The sequence below is a fragment of the Pipistrellus hanaki genome (assembly GCF_964339955.1).
Source record: "Pipistrellus hanaki genome assembly, chromosome: 2".
Taxonomy (NCBI): Eukaryota; Metazoa; Chordata; class Mammalia; order Chiroptera; family Vespertilionidae; genus Pipistrellus; species Pipistrellus hanaki.
The window spans coordinates 122,919,878-122,941,066 of NC_140504.1; the positions used below are offsets into that span (position 1 = coordinate 122,919,878).

Here is a 21,189-nt window from a genome sequence, read left to right on the forward strand (position 1 = left end):
ATCTCAACTCTATCCACTTCTACCATCTGGCCTCAGTGTCTTCTTTCAGGAGAGATAATCTAATTGGCCCAACTCCTCCCCCTGACAGAATTCTTTACGGTTGCCCAGAAACCCAGGAGGCATGCTTGGCACTTTCCTCTCCCTTATGTCCTAGAGGAAAACAGTCACTAAGACATCTCCGTTCTTTCTCCAAAATACTTCTCTCCATCTTCACTGCCACCATGCCCCGCTCCCCGCACCCCCGTTCTCCCTCCAGCCGCTCAACACTAAATCTTCTTTCACAGGATCTACTGAATTAGTGTACTCATGTGTCTCCCTGCTTTTATTTTGCTTACCTCAAATCCATTCTCTGTAAGAAACAGTCATCTTTAAAATATTGCCAAAGCGCTGAGCTGCTGAGTCAGCAGATCAAGTTCTGGGACTCCATTCACTGTGGCCAGAATTCAGGGCATTTATCGGATAGTGGCAGGAAATTGTATAGGGGCAGTAGCAAGGATCAGATTGTATGGATCAGTGTAAGGAAATAAAATTAAAGCCCAGGACAGTACAATCTAGCCCTGGAAAAGTGGTGGTGCTACATGTTAGAAGCCTGGGGTGGATTTTCCAAACCCTAACTGCTTTTTGGAGATATAAAGCGAGGTATTACTGACTGGAGGGTTTGGTTTTGTGAATGGTATGAAGGCAGAAACAATGTTTTGGGACTCTACCCAATGTTTTAGGACCCAGTATCAGTTTGCTCTTGTTGGGTGGCCTTGATCTTGTGTCCAAATCTATTTGCTTTTCACCTCCCCAAGCTTCCCCACATCTGCCCTCACTCACTTCATTGACCACTTACCCTCACTACCGCTGTTAGCCATTGGCTAAGATTACCCTGACTACAGATACTGTTCTGCCCACTAGAATAGGTTCTTCCTTAAAGCTGCACCTGCACCTGTTGAAATCCTCTTGGTGCTCTCTGCCTAGGGTTGACTAGTTTAGCAAATAAAAACAGAAAATGCCCAATTAAATTTGAATTCTAGAAAAACACAAAGAATAATATGTTTTAATATCTGCAATTCCCAAATATTACACATCCCATATTTCATGTCAACTCTACCTGCCCTTTGCCTAGAGTCCTCTCCACCCCACTGAGCAGAGCTTGTTTCAGTTCTCCACTCCTGCCTACATCTGCCACATCTGGCTGCAGTTAACAAGCCCACGTCTGGGTATTTTCTGTGACCTGTGCCTATCTAGCAAAGCAAAGTATGCTCTTAAAGTGATGGTGAGGTGTTAGTGGATATGCTGCCATGCGTCTTTCTCTTTGACACATTGTGTACCTCATCCATGAAGAGCCCGTATGGCATGTGGTTGCAATACCCATGGCTTGCCTTTGATGGTGTGCAATTCTTCATTTACAATGCTCAAAAGATCTAGTCACAAAGAGAGCTTTTAAGATAGTTTTACTATGATTATGAAGTGTAGAGCACACAATTTCCTTTGATACCTCATCTAGTCTCTTACTCCAATAGTATTACGGCATTAGCATCACATGGAACCTTTGATCAATGAGCTTTACGGAACAATTAAATTCAGACTTATGAAATCCTTTCCTGGGGAAAAGGGCAGGCTTCAATACCCTCATTTTATAGATGAGAAAACTGGAAACAAACGCTTTCCATTCTGCGAAGAGCTCATTTGCAGCTGTGTCAGGAATCAATAAGTAAATAAACTATGAATTTAAAGCAGATGATATTGGAACTAGTTCATATTCTGACACATTTTTGCTACTGAAATGAGAAAAGCTGTGAGTGTGGAGAAGGTTTGATGCCAGGGAGCCCTAGAAAGAAATGAGAGCCTTTAATTAATGACCCAAGAAAAGGAAGCAACATCTTGACATTCACTCTCTGAATACAACATTTTGAGCACAGCCAAAAGGTAATTTATTTAAAATAAAGTTTATTTAAGCCAGATTAAAGCACATCAAAAGTTTACTGTGATCTGTTCAATATTAAATTACACTTTTGGCTGAGATATCATGTTGAATCTCTCCATAGCGAGCTTTTGATGTATTTGTTTTTCAACACTCTGTTTTCCTGCCACTTACCTCACTGGCAAATAATATGTACCGGTATATATTTTTAAATGGGCTGACGATTAATATAAGCAGATAAAAAGTGATGGATAGGACAGTCCTTCTCAATCCTATCTACTTTTGGCTGTTTCCCAGGATTCTTAGAAGATACATTTCTCTTATTTGTACAACTTGATACTGACTGATATGTTAGATAGCTCAGGGGTGAAATATATGGCCACTACCAATTATTGACAATATTTTTTTTATAATACTTGGTTAAGTAGTAAGGAAATTTCAAAATTCTTCTTATCTTTGTGGAATAGACTGCAGTGAAATGTTCAGTTTCTTTAGTCCTATAAGCAATTATGAAACTACAAGAGGCCTGGTGCATGAAATTTGTGTATGGGTAGGGCCCCTAGGCCTGGCTGGCAATCAGGGCCAATCTGTGGGGCTCCCAGCAAATGTGGCAATCAGGGGGCCCCCCTCGCTGGCACCCACCTTGGCTGGCTACTTGGCACTGCCTGCTCACCGACCCCTACTGTGGGCAGCTCCTGCATTGAGCGTCTGCCCTCTGGTGGCCAGTGTGCATCATAGCAACTGGTCGTTCCCCAGTTTGGTTGATTAGCACATTAGGGTTTTATTATATAGGATTTAGCATTGATAAGAAACCTGGATGTCTTTTTTAAATTTCTTTACTAGAGGCCAGTACACGAAATTTGTGCATGGGGGGGGGGGGGCGGTTGTCTCTCAGCCTAACCTGCACGCTCTCACAGTCCGGGACCCCTCAGGGGATGTCCATCTGCCACCATAGGCCCATTCCCTGTGGGGAGCAGTCCTAAGCCAGCAGTAGGACATCCCTCTTGCATTCTGGGACCTCTTGCTCTTTACTGCCCGCCTGCTTGCTGCTCCTTACTGCTCGTTCTCTGTGCCTTAGTGCTGCCACAGAGGTGGAAGAGGCTCCCGCTACCACCACTGAGCTCACCAGCTATGAGCCCGGCTTCTGGCTGAGTGGTGCTCTCCCTATGGGAGTGCACGGACCACCAGGGGACAGCTCCTCCATTGAGCGTCTGCCCCTTGGTGGTCAGTGCATGTCATAGCAACTGGTTGTTCTGCTGTTCAGTTGATTTGCATATTAGGCTTTTATTATATAGGATTAGGGGCCCAGGGCACAAATTCATGCACCTTGAAAGAAACTATGGGCCACAAGGCTGTGGTGGGCACAGGGTCAGGTCTTGGCCCATCCTCCACATCCCTGCCTGGCCCCTCCTGCCGCAGTGCTCAGTCCCTTGCCTGCCAGCAGTCCCATTCCCATAGCTGCCGCTGCCACACTTGCTGTCAGCGTGGAGCAATTGGGGCCAACACCAGCAGTGGGTGTGAGCAGGACCGTCACTGGCAGCAGGTGGGAGAGGCGACTGCCATCCCTGATTGCCCCTCAGGAGCAGGGGGAGGTGGAGAAACCCTGAGGGGCGATTGGGGCTGGCAGCTACTGCTAGCACCCGTTGATGATGCCAAGTGATTGGGGCTGGCACCAGCGTTTGCAGCAGGTATGAGTCCCTGGTGGGACCTCGGCGTGTGGGAGCAAAGAATTTTCAGTAACCACCAGAGGCTCACCCCGATGATAGCAACCGGCACCCTGCCTTGGTCTGGTACCCCACTCACCTGCTCCACCATCCCATCGTGGCCAGTGCCCACCATGTTCCGTGCTCTGCCACCTGCTCCGATGCCCACCATGTCCTGTGTGTGTCCCCTGGTGGTCAGCACATGTCATAGCAACCGGTTGTTTGGTTGTTCTGCCATTCAGTCTATTTGCATATTAGGGTTTTATATATATTGATTGCTAAGGCTGTAATCTATTGTCAACAACACAGGGCTCATTTCAAGTTAGGTGAAATTCCTGTCATTTAGCTGGATCTTTTATTTCTCTATGAGATTAAGTATGATGTTAATTGGGCATCTCTTGGAGATTTTAAAATACATATGATTTAAACTCTCCCCGTATGGCCACAGTTTTTTAGTCCAAGGGACCAATATACCTTCTTTGAGCCAGGCTATATATATATATATATATATATATATATATATATATATATATATTATTGATTTTGTACAGAGAGGAAGGGAGAGAGATAGAGAGTCAGAAACATCGATGAGAGAGAGTCATCGATCAGCTGCCTCTTGCACACCCCCTACTGGGGATATGCCCGCAACCAAGGTACATGCCCTTGACTGGAATCGAACCCGGGACCCTTCAGTCCCCAAGCCGATGCTCTATCCATTGAGCCAAACCGGTCTCGGCATGAGCCAGGCTCTTTATATTGCTTAGGAACAACGTATAAAGGAGCGTGTTTTTCTCTACTTGCAGGGATATAATGGTCAATATTTGCCTTTCAGAGCAGATTTGCCTACTGCCCTGGGTAGGGATTGCGGGTCAATGGGCAGAGAAGAGTTTGTGAGTTCTGAATTCAAAGCTTCTATAGACTCAGCAGGGTGTTTGTTTTTCTTTTTCAAGTTTTCTGAAAGGCAGGAGCTGGGTTTTTCCAATCAAAATTTAAAACTACCCATGAAGAAAACTGATTTTAAGACAGACAACAGAAGTAATTTTTTCATGTGTTTTGAATGTGTTATTATCACCTCATTAAGCAATGTCTGAACATGATTAGAAGGCAAGGGTTGAAGAAGTTGTTGCTTAATGAGATTGTAATAAGAGAACATTGAAGTTGGTTTTTTTCTCTGCCTGTTCCAAAACTCATGGTTTAATGGGATAAAATATATTTGAACTCAAGCTCTCAATTAAGATATTTCTTAGTTGCAGTGGTTAAGAGTCTAATAATTCGGCTACTAAATAACTGTGTGACTTTGGATACAGTGTATAATAAATATTAGCTATTATGATTTGTAATTGAGAAAAAAAATAAGAACTTGGGTAGATAAATTCCAAATTATAGAACAAGAAACTTTGTATACAAATGCTTCATTAGGGATAGGTAGCTTCTTTATTTTACATATTAGCATTTTGGTGATAATAAACAGAATGTAAACTATTTTAGATATTTGTTGCATTTTGTTAAACCTGGAAATTTTAATATTTATCAAAATGAAATTATTATGACTGCATATCTGGTGATTGGAACTTTTCATTTATTTTGTTAACTTAAAATGAGTCAAAATAACTTTTATTTTGATAATTATTTTATGGTTCAGGGTGAGGAGAATTAAATTTTGACAGTTCAGTCACAATTCCAATCAGCTTATTTGAAGGAAGATGAAAGAATTATTATAAATATAGACTAACCTAAATTGAAGGTTAATAGAAAGTGACAGATATGACAAATTGGACTACTACTACTACTAATAATGATAATGATAATAATAGCTAAAATTTGTCCAGCATTACATGTGATCAGGCATTGTAATTAGAGTTTTTCATGCATTCATTGATCTTACTCTTACAACAGTGCAATGAGGTATGCGCCATTGTGACCCCCATTTTACAGATGTGGAAATTTTATCAGCTATAGTAAACTGCTTGCCTAAGACATGTCACTGATAAATAGCAGAGTTGGGACTCAGGGTCTGGTCTGTGGTAAAATCTTGCTAAAATATAAACAAATGTTTGTATATAACATTTTCTAATAAGTTGAAATTATTTAATATAAATTGCTATATTATGGCACATCTATAAGTTGGAGAGTATTAATGAGGTAATAATATTTTGTTTTAAATAAAAGTTAAAAATATCTAACTTTTGCTCGGCTGCAGTGGCTCACTGATTGACCTATGAATTAGGAGGTCATGGTTTGATTCCTGGTCAGGGCATATGTTGGGTTTGTGAGCTCAGTCCTCATTATGGGGTGTGCAGGAGGCAGCTGATCAATAATACTCTCTCATCGTTGCTGTTTCTATCTCTCTCCCTCTCTCTCCCTCCCCCTTCCTCTCTGAAATCAATAAAAATATATTTTAAAAATGGCTGACTTTGGATTTCCTAATGATATTTTAGTGTAAACACCAATTCTAAATAGAGCTGTTTAATATATAATTAAAAAATTTCTAGTAACCATGTGGAAGTGAAAATGTCACAATTTAATAATATATTTTATTTAACCCATAATGTTAAAATATGATTTCAACATATAATCAATATAAACATTATTAATGAGATATTATACTTTTAGGGGTGCTATTGTTCCAAGTCTTATAAATCTGGTATATATTTTTCACTTACTGACCATGTCACTTAGGCTCTATTTTAAGTGCTCAATAGCCATTTTTGCTAGTTCCTACTAAATTGGACAGTGCAGTTATAGATCTTTTTAGGAAAGTAAATTCATTATTTTACATATTTCAATTATGGTGAGAATAAGAAAGGCCAGCCATGCATCCATATAATAATATCTCAGCTGTAGTACCATTATTTCCAAATTAACTAATTGAATTAACGGTTGCCACTTAACCTGTTTAAATTACATACTCTGGCAGGTAAGGTGACAAATTTTAGAAGGATGGTTTCCTTACAATCTTATAATTTTGTCTGAGAGCTAGAATGGAGCTGATTTTTAGTTAGAACTAAATCTCCTTGGGAAAAGTGAATGTCTACAGGAATGCCTACCTCACAGAATAGTCACTAAGAGTTTTACTAAGTGTGGACCCAACGTGGACTTCCCAAGTCTTCAGCATCTGAGGGCAGGACTGGCCAACGCTTCTTGCTGTTCGGTATTCAGTGCTCAACCAGGTAGTTGACAAACATTTGTTAAGGATCGTTGTTTCTGATTCTTCGTTGGAAAAACTACTATTACATGCTCATTGAAAAGGAAAAAAAATCAGACAAACCAAACAATTCTGGATTATTTATAGTAACAAGTAATATCGATAGTTCCTTCAATTCTTACTCTAGTTTCAGAGATAACCACTGTGAATGATTAGGTATGCATTCTCCCAGACCTTTATCTATATGTCTATATCTATCTTTCTATTTTATCTAGAATCTTCTTGTATGAGAATGGATTACACCATGCATATTGTTCTGCAGCCTCTGCTTCTTTTGTTCCTTTGTTTGTTAATCCTCACCAGAGGATATTTTTTCTCATTGATTTTTAAAGAAAGAGTGGAAGGAAGGGAGAAGAGACACAGAAAGAGAATCATCGATGTAGGAGAGACACATTGAGTGGTAGCCTCAGGCAAACAGTGACCAAGGGCCAGGAATCAGGCCTGCATCCCAGGTATTTGTCCTTGACTGAATCCAACCCAGAAGCCTTCAGTCCTCAGGCAAACGAAGTACTAACCACTGGGAAAAACTGGCTAGGGCTCTGCAGCCCCTCTTTTATTTAAATGAAATCAATCTCTTTTTATGTGTTTTATACATTTTATTATGGTTTGAAATAAATACATTTTTATTGATTTCAGAGAGGAAGGGAGAGAGAGAGAGATAGAAACATCAGTGATGAGAGAGAATTATTGATCAGCTGCCTCTTGCATGCCCCACACTGGGAATCAAGCCCACAATCTGGGCATGTGCCCAAATGGAGAATTGAACCGTGACCTCCTGGTTCATAGGTTGGCACTCAACCACTGAAACATGCTGTCCGGGCTACATTTTATTTTTTTAATGGCTGCAAGTATTTTATGATATGAATGTGCCAAATTTATTTAACCACATCATTGCTGATGAACAAACAAGTTGTTTCAATTTTTTGCTATTACAAACTGCTGCCCTGCACATCCTTGTACATCTATCATAGCACACTTGTGTATTTCTGCTTGAAAGATTTCTAAGAACTGAGAAAGATTTCTAATAGCTGGATAGAAGGAATATTTATTTAAGATTTTGACAAATACTGCCAAACTGCCTAACAGCCTGTGGGCAAGACCTTGTGTTTCAACTTCACCTGGAAGTACCTATGTTCCCATTACAGAAAAGTGGCCAACCTTCTGAGAAACAAGCTGTTTCTATTCTTCATTCTAAAAAGGACCTAAATATTTTCATTACTTAATATACGTGGCTTCAATTGGTAATAACATTGTTCTGGCTTCTCAGACAGGTAGCAAAACCAGAAAACATCAATAAAACTACTCTGGAGTTTTATTGTGAATTTTTTGGCATTCCTTTGGTGATTCACAAATGCCAGAAAATAAACGCTGTGCTCCCAGGTCTAAACGAAGACCCTGTAGGTTTTGGATTCAGTAACTGAACTTTCAGGAAGATAGAGTATGGGGCGATGACTCACTCACCCCATGGTAGCTGCCCTCTATCTCTGTCCTTTGGAGGAAACATCACCGTGGGGCTGCTAGTACTTTTCCCTCCCTCTCCAAGAAGTTCCTTAGGAGGGGCTGCCTAGCAGGTGTCAAGGGTAGCCTTGTCCCTCTCTTCTCCGGAGCACAGGACCTGCAGTGAGTACACAGCTGGTCTTTGGCACAGAGTAAGCCAGAGCTCCTGGGAGATGCTTAGCAGTCACAGCCAGTAGCTGAGCAGCGGCAGCAGAGGAGATTCACATGCAGTCCAAAGTTGTGCTTTAGCCTGTGAGGTGATAAGTGTATCCGCTGTTTACTAAACAAACAAACAAACAAACAAACAAATAAACAAAGCAAGCAAGCTGCCTCCTCAACAAAGAACAGGAGGAGGAGAGAAGGAGGAGGAGGAGGAGGAGGAGGAGAGAAAGAGGAGAGGAGGGGGAGGAAGAGAGGAACGGGAGGAGGAGGAGGTGGAGAAGAAGGAGGAAAGTGAGAGGGAGGGGGAGGACGGGGAGAACGAACGTTGTTGCAGCCACAGAAGCGCCAAGTACCAGTTGCTCCACACTTTATTAGTTTGTACTGCTTTTTCTCTAATCTTCAGTGAATTTGGGGGATCAGCTACGTAGAAGAAAGGTGTGCTGGGGTTGGGGGGCGGGGGGTTGGAATGTCCCGGTGGGAAATCAAAGGGGGTGCCGATGGGATGGAGGTAATTGGCTCTGGGCCGCTCCTCTCCTCCCGTCCCGTCCAGCTGGGGAGACACAGACTAGGTGAGGGCGACGGGGTGCTGGCGGCGGCGGCTGGTTGGGGGTCCCTATCCCCTCGGACCAACCAGACCGCCGAGAGGAGAGCGGGGATGCCGGCGGCCCGGAGGGTCCAGGACCTGGGTGTCCCGGGGTCCCCCTGGGCCGGGGCCCGGGCGGTTGCCATGGTGACGCAGGGTCGGCAGCGCGGCGCAGGGAAACAAAGCCGCAGCCGCCGGCCCGCTCCTCGCCGGCTCCTCCTCCGCGGCCGCCTCCCCGCTTCTCCTCCCTCTTCCCTCCTCCCTCCTCCCCGGCCGCCGCCCGAGCGGCTCCGGCCCGGCCCCGCGACCCAGGCCGCCGGGCAGGTAAGGCCGGGGGCGGGCGCCGGGGCTGGGGGTGCGCCCGCCGCGGGGAGGGGCGCCGCCGGCTGCACCGGGTCCCGGGGCGCGTCCTCCGGAGCCGCCTCCGCCCGGAGCCTCCCCGAGGCCGCGGCGCGAAGTTCCAGCGGCGCAGCCTCTCCCGGCGGGGCGTCCCGCTCCGGCCGCTCCCCGCTGTGATTCTGCAGAGGCTGGTACCTACCTTCTCTCTCTCTCTCTCTCTCTCTCTCTCTCTCTCTCTCTCTCTCTCTCTCTCTCTCTCTCTCTCTCTCTCTCTCTCTCTCATCAAGCCTTTTTAGAAAGAAAGATGGAACTATTTATCTTTGGATTTCCATGTTTCACAGTTTCCTCGAGCGTGGGACGGGAGGGTTGCAAAGAGCAATATATTATCCCTTTTTCTTTTCTTTTCTTTTTCTCCACAATCTCTGGAAAGCGAGCTCATTTCTCGGTGCTGTGACCGAGGCTCCTGAGGCGCTTCTGAAGTTGGTTTGGGCTTGGAGCACGGGGACCGCGCCTGTGGCAGGTGCAGCCGCAACTAAAGGGAGAGGCAGCGGGGCCGCCCCCTGCCAGCCGGGAGCCAGGGCAGCGCCGGGAACTGGCGGGGCAGACATCGGGCACCTGTGCCGCCGCCGCCGCTTCGGGGAGGTGTTGTGTTCTCGCTCCGAGGAGCTGGAGAATGCCCGGCGTGTTGGTGTGTGAGGAGCGGTCGGTCGGCAGCACTCTGCAGGCAGGTGTCTGGGCGGCAGTTGCATGAGCTTATGAGCCAGGGAGTGTCAGATGCCTTTGCCAAGGGCGTAAGGTCCTGGTGGGGAATTGCCCAGGTTATGGTACCCGGACCCCTCCCCCTCCTTTCCCAATGGCTCACGCCCTCCCATCATTTCGTGATATTTACTTGGTTGCAAACACAAAGAATGCATTAAAAATAGGATTGCTGAAACTGTTTTGTGGCTTCTTAGATATCATCTTACGTGTAATGTGAAAAGACAGAAAACTTTATTTTCAGGAATGTAGCGGATCAGTTTGGAAGGAAATAATATATTTGTTAATATTTGTTTTAATTGGCGAGAGATGTCACATAGATAACTGGAAAATGAGTCAACGAATTAAATTGTATGTCCATTTAGTAAAATAATTTGTAAGTTGAAATTGATCGGTTAGTGAGCATATGGATGGAATACAATACATTATACCCTTGCTAAACAGTAGTTAATGAAAAGAAACCAGTGGCATGGATCATTTTGAATTGCAGTTAAGCTGACTAGAATTATGGATGTTAAAGCTACATGGGGCATCAGGCATAAAGTGATTACCTAATATTCCTCTTCTCTCTTTTGGGATTTCAACACCTGTTAGCCTGCTGATTACTAGGTTTCCAAGTCTGTTCATATTTGCTAGCAGTTTTAAGTAATGTCACTTCATTAGGAGGTTGTATTGGAAATTAAAGGGATAAGTTGCAACAACAATTTGCAGATTAGTTCAAGTTGGGTTTGTTTTTAACTGAATCTTACTTGTAGAGTGATTCACAGATGCTCTGCTAAACACTCTCAGATGATGGTAATGACATGGTACATTGATTAAAATGAAGTAGATCTGTTTTGAGAAGATAACCAGGAGAGAATATACCTATTTTCTCATTGAAACATGAAAGGCATTTGGAGTGTTGAAGTGTAGGCATATTTTATAGACACTGACTGTAGTTCCATGCTTTATACTGAAACGTATTTTGTGTTCTTCCTGAGGTACCAAGAGTATACAGCTTTATTCAGATCTTTGTTAGCAAAGCCAACATTCAAAAGCCTGGACCTGCTTTTCAGTCAGATCTCTCACTCTGAGTTTTAGCCTGCACATTTATCTTGTGGCTAGAAAATGTATTCTGAAGAATGGAGGCATCCAGTGTTAATTCAGCAAAATAAGGACTTACGCTTTGCCTTTGTTGCTAGTTCACACGGGGCCCAAGATTCAATATAGTTTGGCTTTTTAAAGCTGTATCGCTTTTTGCCAAAAAATAAAGTCAGTAAACATCAGATACAGTCATGTGTTGCAAGCACTGTTTGGTTGTAGTGCTTTATTTATCCAAACTCGAAGCATGAAATGAAGCTTTTGTCAGGGCAGCACAAAACATCAATTTGGCATATTTGTCTATGTTACCGGCATTCTGAGGTATTTTGTGCATAACCAGTTAATGAAAGAGAAAAATACCATGAGGTCCACAGTATCTCCTTAGGAAATACCAATGGAAAGTGTGCTTTTGCCCATGGTTTAGGTCAGCCACCTGGTGGGAGTAGGGTACAGCACAGCACATCCTTAGGTGGGAAACTCCGTTCGTCACTTACAGTTGTAGGAGACTTGTGTGCATTTCTAGGCTTACGAGTCTTAAATTTTATTAAGTAAAACTGGTCCCCATTTTTGGTATAAGTTAAAAGATACGGTCTCTAAACATAACCACGGCCATTGCTCTACCTGAAGAATTCTGTAACAGATCAAGCATGTCCAACGATGTAAAATGAGCCAATGCATGGGCAGCATAAGGCCACTGAAGCCTTCATTGGCTATTTCTGGGTCAACATGCTCTTGCAAGTTCTATTGCACTGTAATAACAGGATGACTTGTTGGTAATTTAGCATCTCGTCGTACAATATGTTGTAGCATTTATGAAAAACACATTTGGGAAAGATGATAGTTTTTAATGGTTTCTTAATCATCAAAACACTTTGGTTTGCATTTGTGGCTGGGAAGAATAATGTTGCCCACGGATCTGGCAGAAAAAGTGCTATAAATATATAAGTACTATAAGGTATTGTTAACTGACCTACTGTGCATGGTAGGTATTGATCATAACTGAGAATAGGATTGGGAGACATATAGTGGTGGTTACAGAAGTGATGTTTAGTGACATGGATTATTAATAGTGATTAATAGAAGTTGAAAAATTTTGTGGGCATGTGTTTAAATTTTTGTCCTCCCAATTAAAATGAAGATAAAATGTCTTAAGACATTTTATAAGTCACAAGTGCTTGGGGAAAATGCATACATTCAACTGTCTGGCACATAATTGGTGTGTTATAAATATAGTTTGAGGTCAGTGATTGATTTCCTTATGTGCCAGTTGTTTGTAGCAATTTTATACTATAGTTTTGGACATTAGTCAACAAATATTTATCAAGTGTTTCCTTCTATATATTCCATGTTGCTTGATGCAAGTAATCTGAGCTCTTATGGATGAGGAATTACTTGTTTTCCAACTATTATTCATTTTATTTTATATATGACACCTAAATAATCTCTTTTGGCCTAGTTTTCAGCCTTCCTTTTCTTATGAGGAAAAGTTACCAGGTAATTCCAAAATGCTTTAAAACTAATTTTATAACCCTAAGGCTTTGAAAAAATATTATTTGGTTAATTTGTTATTCAACCAGAAGAATCTTGGAAACTTAGTTTATAATGGTGTGCATTAAAAACACGTAATAAATGCATAAAAACAACACATGTTATAAACCTTAATTTCACATTTTGGACGTTTTCAGAAACTGTATGGTGGATAGAATTTGTGATCCTGTTAGGTGATTGATTGCTCATTGCCTTAAGTGTCTTGAACAAGATCCTTGCTTCTTTATCTTATAATCAGTGACAATGAAAGCCAGGGGACCTTGAAGTAGAGGCTCCAATGACTTAAATGTTTAATATATCTGGAGCCTGCAGGGTTTGGTGGTGAAGGGAAGAAGAGGAAAAAGACTCTGATGGCACTAATAATCTCTTCGACACATTGTGGTTCAGAATCCTGAGGCAATTACCCGAGTAGTTTCCAAAGGTTGGCCACTTCTACCACAGAGATGCTGGTTCTGATTGCTTACTCTCACCTTTCCTCCTGACTGTCTAAAAAGTGACTTCCTTAAGTTGTGGTGTAAGTGCACTTTGAATATTGTAAACTACAAATTAGAGCATAAGAGTAAAGGTTTTCTGCATGGGGTATATCATGTGAACTAATAGGTCAAGTAGACCAATTAAATAATCAAGATAGTGATAGAACTAGAAATTAAAATTATGTGTTTGTTCAACATATTTGATGTATTTAAATGAGAAATTGTGTTTCTGACTATCATTTCATTATAAATCATTCCTCTATGTCAGTCGTTCTCAACCTTTCTAATGCTGTGACCCTTTAATACTGTTTCTCACATTGTGGTGACACCCAACCATAAAATTATTTTCGTTGCTACTTCATAATTGTAATTTTGCTACTGTTATGAATCGTAATGTAAATATCTGTGTTTTCCAATGGTCTTAGGCTCTTCAGCAGCGGTTCTCAACCTGTGGGTCACTAGCAGGGTCGCCCAAGACCATTGGAAAACACAGATATTTACATTACGATTCATAACAGTAGCTAAATTACAGTTATGAAGTAGTAATGAAAATAATTTTATGATTGAGGGTCACCACAACATGAGGAACTGTATTAAAGGGTCGCAGCATTTGAGAACCACTGCTCTCTGTAACCATAGCCATTCAAGGGAGACATGGCATTTCCCACACTTTTATCACTATGTGATGGGCATAGTTATAGTGAAGAACAGATGCTTAAAATCTTGAATTATAAATCTACAATAAAAGATTTCTGTGTGGTCTTATCTGGCATTTCTTCTTGTTATAAATGTTTTCCTTATTCCTTGTGTAGTATGATTGCAGTTCCATTTTCTTCCTATTAGTCAATCAAACCCTTTCTATGGACCAGGCACTGTTCTGAGCATTTCACAAATATTAACTTATTTAATTCTCTTAAGAACACTGAATCAGGTACTATTATGATTTCCATGTTTAAGAAGGAGGAAACTGATGTGATTGATCTCTCTCTCTGTTAAATTAACTTAAAGGTACACAGAATATACCAGGATTCTGGCATCTTTATGTCAAGGAATGCAGCAAGCTTTACTTTTTAATTCACTGATATATTTTTAGTGTAGAAATAAAGGCACCAATTGTTATGGCACTTGGGCTTTTAAACTTATTTTAATAAAAAGAAACAAACCTAGAGTCATAAAAATAAGTATTTCTTCATAGCATATTGTACATGTACCAGAGTTTTTTTGTACAGAGAATCTAGAATAGACTAATTTACAGAAAAAATACTTTCTGGAGTTCTTTTACTTATTATTTATATTCATATACTAAAAGAATATATATTCTCTATGCTATTAGCCTTGCTATATGCATGTAAATAACTATTTAAAATGTCTGTCCATTTTTTATTGTCTTATGTGACCTATCATTAATCCAGTCTCACTTGCCAGGCTGGTGTGGCTCTGTGGTTGAGTGTTGACCGATGAACCAGGAGTTCATAGTTCGATTCCTGGTCAGGGCACATGCTGGGGTTCCAGGGTTGATCCTCGGGGGAGGGGTATGTGGGAGGCGGCCAAATGATAATCTCTCTCATCATTGATGTTTCTCTCTCTCTCTCTCTTTCCTTCTCCTTTCCTCTCTCTGAAACCAATAAAAAGATATTTAAAAATTTAGACTCACTATTCTTTTCTTAGCCAACTACTAAGTCCTAAGGACTAAGTGATATTCCTCTCACTCTCTTTCACGAGAACTCTCTGTATACCCCCTTTAAAAACAATTTAGCTGTTGTTTGAAAACACTTATAGCTGTTTTTTGTGTGCTAGATTATAAGCTTCTCAAGAACAAGAACTATGTCTTATTCATTTTCAAAGATAAAGTGTATACAAGTATGCTTTTTCTTAATTGAATTCTTAGAGAATTTTTTATGTGACATAAAATTATTACATTTTAAGTAGTTCCAAAGTCAGTATTGAGGGCCTTAAGACAATAAATTTTAGGGCCATAGGCAATTGACTCAGGTTCCTTATAGCCTAGAGTCACGATGCAAGAAATTTATGCGAGGGAGGGGGAAGGGTCCTTCAGCCCACTTTGTGCCCTCTTGCAATCTGGGACTCCTCGTTCCTTACTGCCCTCCTGCTCACTGCTTACCGCTTGGAATGCAGCTCCTTAATGCTGCTGTGGAGGCGAAGAGGTTCCCACCCCCACCGCTGTGCTTGCCAGCATGAGCCCGGCTTCCCGCTGTGGGAGCGCACTGACCACCAGGGGGCGGGGCCTGCATTGAGCATCTGCAACCTGGGCGGTCAGTGCGCACCATAGGGACCAGTCTTTCCGGTTGACCGCTGTAACGGTCACTCAGGCTTTTATTATATAGATTACATCAGCTATCTAAGTTTCAAAATTTATCATTAGGGCACTATAAAGTTAATTTGAGCTTTTAGTTACTTGATATACAACATTAGAAATCAAATATCACAATTCTGTTTTTAATTATTTGGATTCCTGATGTTCATGTTTTAAAAAGTTACATATAAAAACCCTATTTAGCTTAATTTTATACTAGCAATTCTGAATAAGCTTTTGATTCTGGTAAAAGATAGCAAAAATAGATATTAAAAAACCATTTACATTTGTCTTTATAATACTTTTATTACTTTATCTCCTGTCTCCTCTTTTCAATCCCCCCCTTGTAAACACTTGTTCTTACTGTCTCCACAGAAGGATCATGAAACAGGTTAATTTCAGGGGGTCTTCCTTATTTAAGCTATATGAAAAATATATTAATAAGAGACAGGAGTTCATAAAAGCAAGTAATGAATCATAGTTTTGCAGGATCGTTAAATAATACATATTGTCATAGCTACCATCTGTGGAACAATTACTTGGTGCCAGGTCCTCTAAGTTTGCTACACAAACTATCTTTTGATCATCACAATAACTCTTGTTTCCTCATCCATAAGATGTGAATAAATATGTTATTCAAAATTGCACAGAGTCAGTACATTTAAAAACATGCTTCACGTGGACAAATCACACTCTGAAGTTGACTGTGATTGCTTTGTCAGTTACCAGCAGACAAAGAATGCCTTCCTGCGGCAGGGAAGATGCTTTCCGATCAGGTGCTTTGGGAAGAGTGCCAGGTGAGGACTGCCTGGTAGGGAAGGTTCAGAGTGGTAGGTGTGGTCAGTTTAGGTAGGGGAAATGGTTTTAAGATGGTAACCAAGAAAAATAAATTTTTGTTTAACTTATTGCTGCAGGATCCAGGTGAGGTTTGGGGTAGAAGGAGGGGAGAACTCTTCCCTTCAAATATATATATATTTTAGAATTAAAAACAAAATTAAATGAAATTATCTTCTCTCTCCTGAACTTATTTTAATTTTATACTGTGTCTTGGATTGGGAATTCATGTAGAAAAGAGCCATAGAGATGATATAGGATGAAAATAAGTGAAAAGTAATTCAATCAATGCCACATACCTTAGGCTGGACTTTTCAAGGATTCCAGAGGTCTGGAAGAAGTTAGAAGCCTTGAAAACTGTTCTCATTTCAATCATTCCCCTGTACACAGTGGGTTTCCCCCTGAATTCTTAGTGCAAACCTATCTTGATAGCTGCTGGGGAAAAAGAAGAATAAGAGACTTTTAGTTAAAAATCTTACCTGCAGGTAAAAGCTCACTTTTATGAACACTAGTTACTATTTTTGTCAATGTGAGCTCTTTTTCACATTCAAGGGCAATACGAAGAGCATGAATTTTGAAGCCAGACAACCTGGAGTTGAATCCTGGCTCTGCTACCTACTAGCTGTGTGACCTCCTGGCAGCTACTTAATCATACTACTACGTATGCCTTCATTTCGTGACCTGGAAAATGGGGAGACTAATATTACCTCTCTGGGTTGTTGTGAGGATTAAATGAATTAATTGTTTTAAGCTACTTAATTATTAGCTATTACGAGTAAATTTTGTGTATAGAAAGGACAACTAATATATATGTATGTGACATATATAAATAACAGATAAAAGTAAAATCTAGATTTCTTTAGGCTTTTAAATTCTAATTTATTAATAAGAATAACTATAAGTCTGGTAAATGTGAGTAATCATCTTTACTTTTCCTTTGATGAAACTAGTTCAAACTGAACAGATTCAGTTCCTTTAACTGTCATCCTCATTTACAAACTTAGTAGTAATTTAAACCTTAAATATTTTCAATTGCATATATAAACTTAATGTATTTAATTTTCTGTTTAAACAAATCTGTTGCTTATTGAGCAAATTTATGACCCAAATGAGTTTAACCTTTCCAAATACAAGCTCAAGTTCTTTTGACTGTTCCATCACTTCAAAATTTTTAAATTTAAAATTTTATTTTATAACCTATTTTATAGATGTAGCCAAATCTTCTTCAACATTTCAATATAAATAAATCATAAATCTAAATTTATCACACATTTTAAATTAGCATCATAAGGCTAATCTGCCAGTGTATGTCAGATTCATTTAAACATTAAAAACATAATTATTCACAAACTGTTCTAAATTATATAAAACATATTCTTTGGCTTTTCTAAAAAGTATTAATGTGAGTCTGATTTTCTTCATCAGCACTGCATTAATTCTAAACCTTCTCTAGATTGGAAAGCTACTTGCCACTAGACGGAGGTTTATTATCTTGAGTAAGCTGGCAGTACCATTCCAGGTGAGCTTCAGTTAACATACCATTCCATATTGATTTCAGTTACTGCTTGACCATTTGTCATTAAATTATGGTTTCTTATTGGTTACGGACTTAAGGCTTAGATACTGCGTACATCCTGGATAATTCTTCCGGTGACATGGATGGATAGATTTGGCTTCCTTTTATAGTCTCCATGACAACAGATGACTTCAAACCATGCTTTTCAGATAGTATCAGTATTTTAATCATTAGACCAGTGCAGTCCAATATGTAATATTGTTTCGGGTAGCCATATTAAAAAAGCAAACAATAATTACTTAAAAAAATAAATCTTTATTGTCCTGATTATTACATATGTTCCTCTTTTCCCCCCAAAGATCCCCTCCACCTGATTTCCCACCCACCCCATGCCCTTACCCCCTGCCACTGTCTTCATCCATAGGTGTAAGATTTTTGTCCAGTCTCTTCCTGCACCCCTCAAACCACCTTCCCTCTGAGAATTGTCAGTCTATTCCCTTTCTATGTCCCTGATTCCATTATATTCACCAGTTTATTCTGTTCATCAGATTTTTTATTCACTTGATTTTTAGATTCACTTGTTGATAGACATGTATTTGTTGTTTATAATTTTTATCTTTACCTTTTTCTTCTTCTTCCTCTTCATAAAGAATACCTTTCAGCGTTTCATATAATACTGGTTTGGTGGTGATGAATTCCTTTAGTTTTTTTCTTGTCTGTGAAGCTCTTTATCTGATCTTCAATTCTAAATGATAGCTTTGCTGGGTAGAGTAATCTTGGTTGTAGGTTCTTGCTATTCATCACTTTGAATATTTCTTGCCACTCCCGTCTGGCCTGCATAGTTTCTGTTGAGAAATCAGATGACAGTCTTATGGGTACTTCCTTGTAGGTAACTAACTATTTTTTTCTTGCTGTTTTGAGAATCTCAAGATTCTCTCTTTTCTTTTGCCCTTGGCATTTTAATTATGATGTGTCTTGGTGTGGTCCTCTTTGGGGTTCTGTGTCCTTCCTGGACTTGTAAGTCTATTTCTTTCACCAGGTAGGGAAAGTTTTCTGTCATTATTTCTTCAGATAGGTTTTCAATATTTTGCTCTCTCTCTCCTTCTGGCACCCCAATAATTTGGATGATGTTCTAAATGATATAAATGGTATGCTTAAAGTTGTCCCATAGACTCCTTACACTGTCTTCATAAGTTTGGATTCTTTTTTTTATTTTTGTTTTTTTCTGGTTCAGTGTTTTCTGTTTCCTCATGTTTTAAATCTTTGTTTGATTCTTGGGGTCCTTCGATATACACATATAGGGAGAAATTGGACTGTCTGGCGTGGGCAAGGCTCAAGAGCAGTTTTCTCTCAGAGGTATGTGCAGCCATAGCTGTGGGGCACTGAGACCCAGAGGAATTGCGGAAGACAGAGGTGCAGAGAAATGCAGAGATGTACACCCGCAAGAGGAAAGGCCTGGCAGCTGGATACGTGGCTGCTTTGATTGTTCTGGAGGGAAACAGAGCCTCCTGACAGCACCGTATTTCAGTTCTGGGTGAGATTTTGGGTACCCACACTAATTCAGAAGAAACTGGACTGTCTGGCAGCAGGCAAAACTCAAGAGCAGCTTTCTCTCAGAGGTGTGTGCAGCCATTGCCACGGGACACTGAGACCCAAGCCTGTTAAGGCGGGGCTTATAGGAAACCAAGGCTTCCTGCTCCACCCTGAGACCCCGCCCCATCCAAACTGAGCACAGAAGCTCTCCCATTGTAGACACAGCTGTTACAACCAATTGGCCTGGAGGTCAACTCCGCCCAGTGTTACCAACAACAATCAAAGCTTAACTACAACAAAACTGTGCTGCTGATAAAGGAGTGCACCAAGAGTGTCCACCTCAGGTAACTGTAGAGGCTGACCCATTGGACATCTAGCACACAAAGCCACCCTACCAACTCAGGGAAGCAGCAAAAATGAGGAGACAAAGAGGCAGATCACAAACAAAAGAAATGGAGGAAAGCAGAAAACTGGACATAGAGTTCAAAACCACATTTATAAGGTTATTCAAGAATCTGCTAAAAACCTCTGAGGAACTTAGTGCTTCTGAGGAACTTAGTGAGACCTTTAAAGATATTAATGAGAATGCAAAAAAAAAAAAAAGGAAAAGGAAAAAGACCAGTCAGAAATTAAGCATACACTGTCTGAAATAAAGAATATATAGAAATTCAAAAAAGTAATTAATTTTAATAAAGGATTTTATTTAACCCAATATATAAAAAATAACATCATAATTTCAACATGTAAAAATGTATAAAATTATTATTATATATTGGTTTTAGAAAGAGAGAGGAAGGGAGAGGGAGAGAGAAACATCAAGGAGAGAGAAATATTGATTGGCTGCCTCCTGTAGGCCCCCAACTTGGAGTGCAGCCTGACCAGGAATCAAATCAGCCACCCCTCAGTACATGGGATGATGCTCAACCAACTGAGCAACACTGGCCAGGACAGTATAAAATTATTTAACAAGATATGTTACATTATTTTATTTTTTTAAAGAAGTCTTTGAAATCTGGTATGTATTTTATATTTAAAGAATCTCTTATTTTGGATGCTAAATTTTCAGCAGTTACAATGAAATGTAGTACTGCCAAAAGAGTAAAGTTGTATTTGATGGAAAAATATTGCTTTAGTTTCAAAATTAAAATGAAATAAATTTTTAGTTGTTTAGTTGCACTAGCTACCTTTCACATGCTCAGTAGCCACATGTGGCTAGTGGCTCCCATAATGAATAGTCCAGCCCTGGATTCTGTGTTCAGACCTCCTCCTCTCTTAATTCTTTGATTAGCTTTAGGTTGTGTCCCATGCCTGCTTCAGGTAGTTTCTTTCTTTCTTTTGCAGCTGGTTCTTTACTTCTCTAGGCTAGTGGTCGGCAAACTCATTAGTCAACAGAGCAAAATGTTGATTGCTCTGTTGACTAATGAGGGTACACCTCTCTTCAAAAATCACCCAATCAACAGTACAATGATTGAATTTCTTTTAAGAGCCAAATTTTTTTTAAATTAAACTTCTTCTATTGCCACTTCTTCAAAATAGACTCGCCCAGGCCATGGTATTTTGTGGAAGAGCCACACTCAAGGGCCGCATGTGGTTTGCTGACCATGGCTCTAGGCCACAGGATTTTAATGACATGTGATTGATGAAATTTTATTAAATTCAAATATTGTAATTTTTGTCTTTTTTTCTGAGTGAATTCTCAGACACTTTAAAACATTTGTTTATAACTGCATTCGTTGT

At 40.4% G+C, this 21,189-nt stretch overlaps 1 protein-coding gene across 4 annotated transcripts in view; it reads left to right on the forward strand.

The window, feature by feature from the left end:
• The first annotated feature begins 9,286 nt into the window (after nucleotides 1-9,286).
• RNF182 (ring finger protein 182) overlaps nucleotides 9,287-21,189 on the forward strand; it is a 66,352-nt gene continuing 54,449 nt past the window's right edge. The window contains exons 1-2 of one of the 4 annotated variants that reach the window (XM_084872753.1): nucleotides 9,287-9,383; nucleotides 9,829-10,126. The gene's annotated coding sequence lies outside the window, so the exon portion shown is untranslated. The remainder of the gene's footprint in view (nucleotides 9,384-9,828; nucleotides 10,127-21,189) is intronic. The other 3 variants (XM_084872755.1, XM_084872754.1, XM_084872752.1) reach the window with 3 other exon arrangements.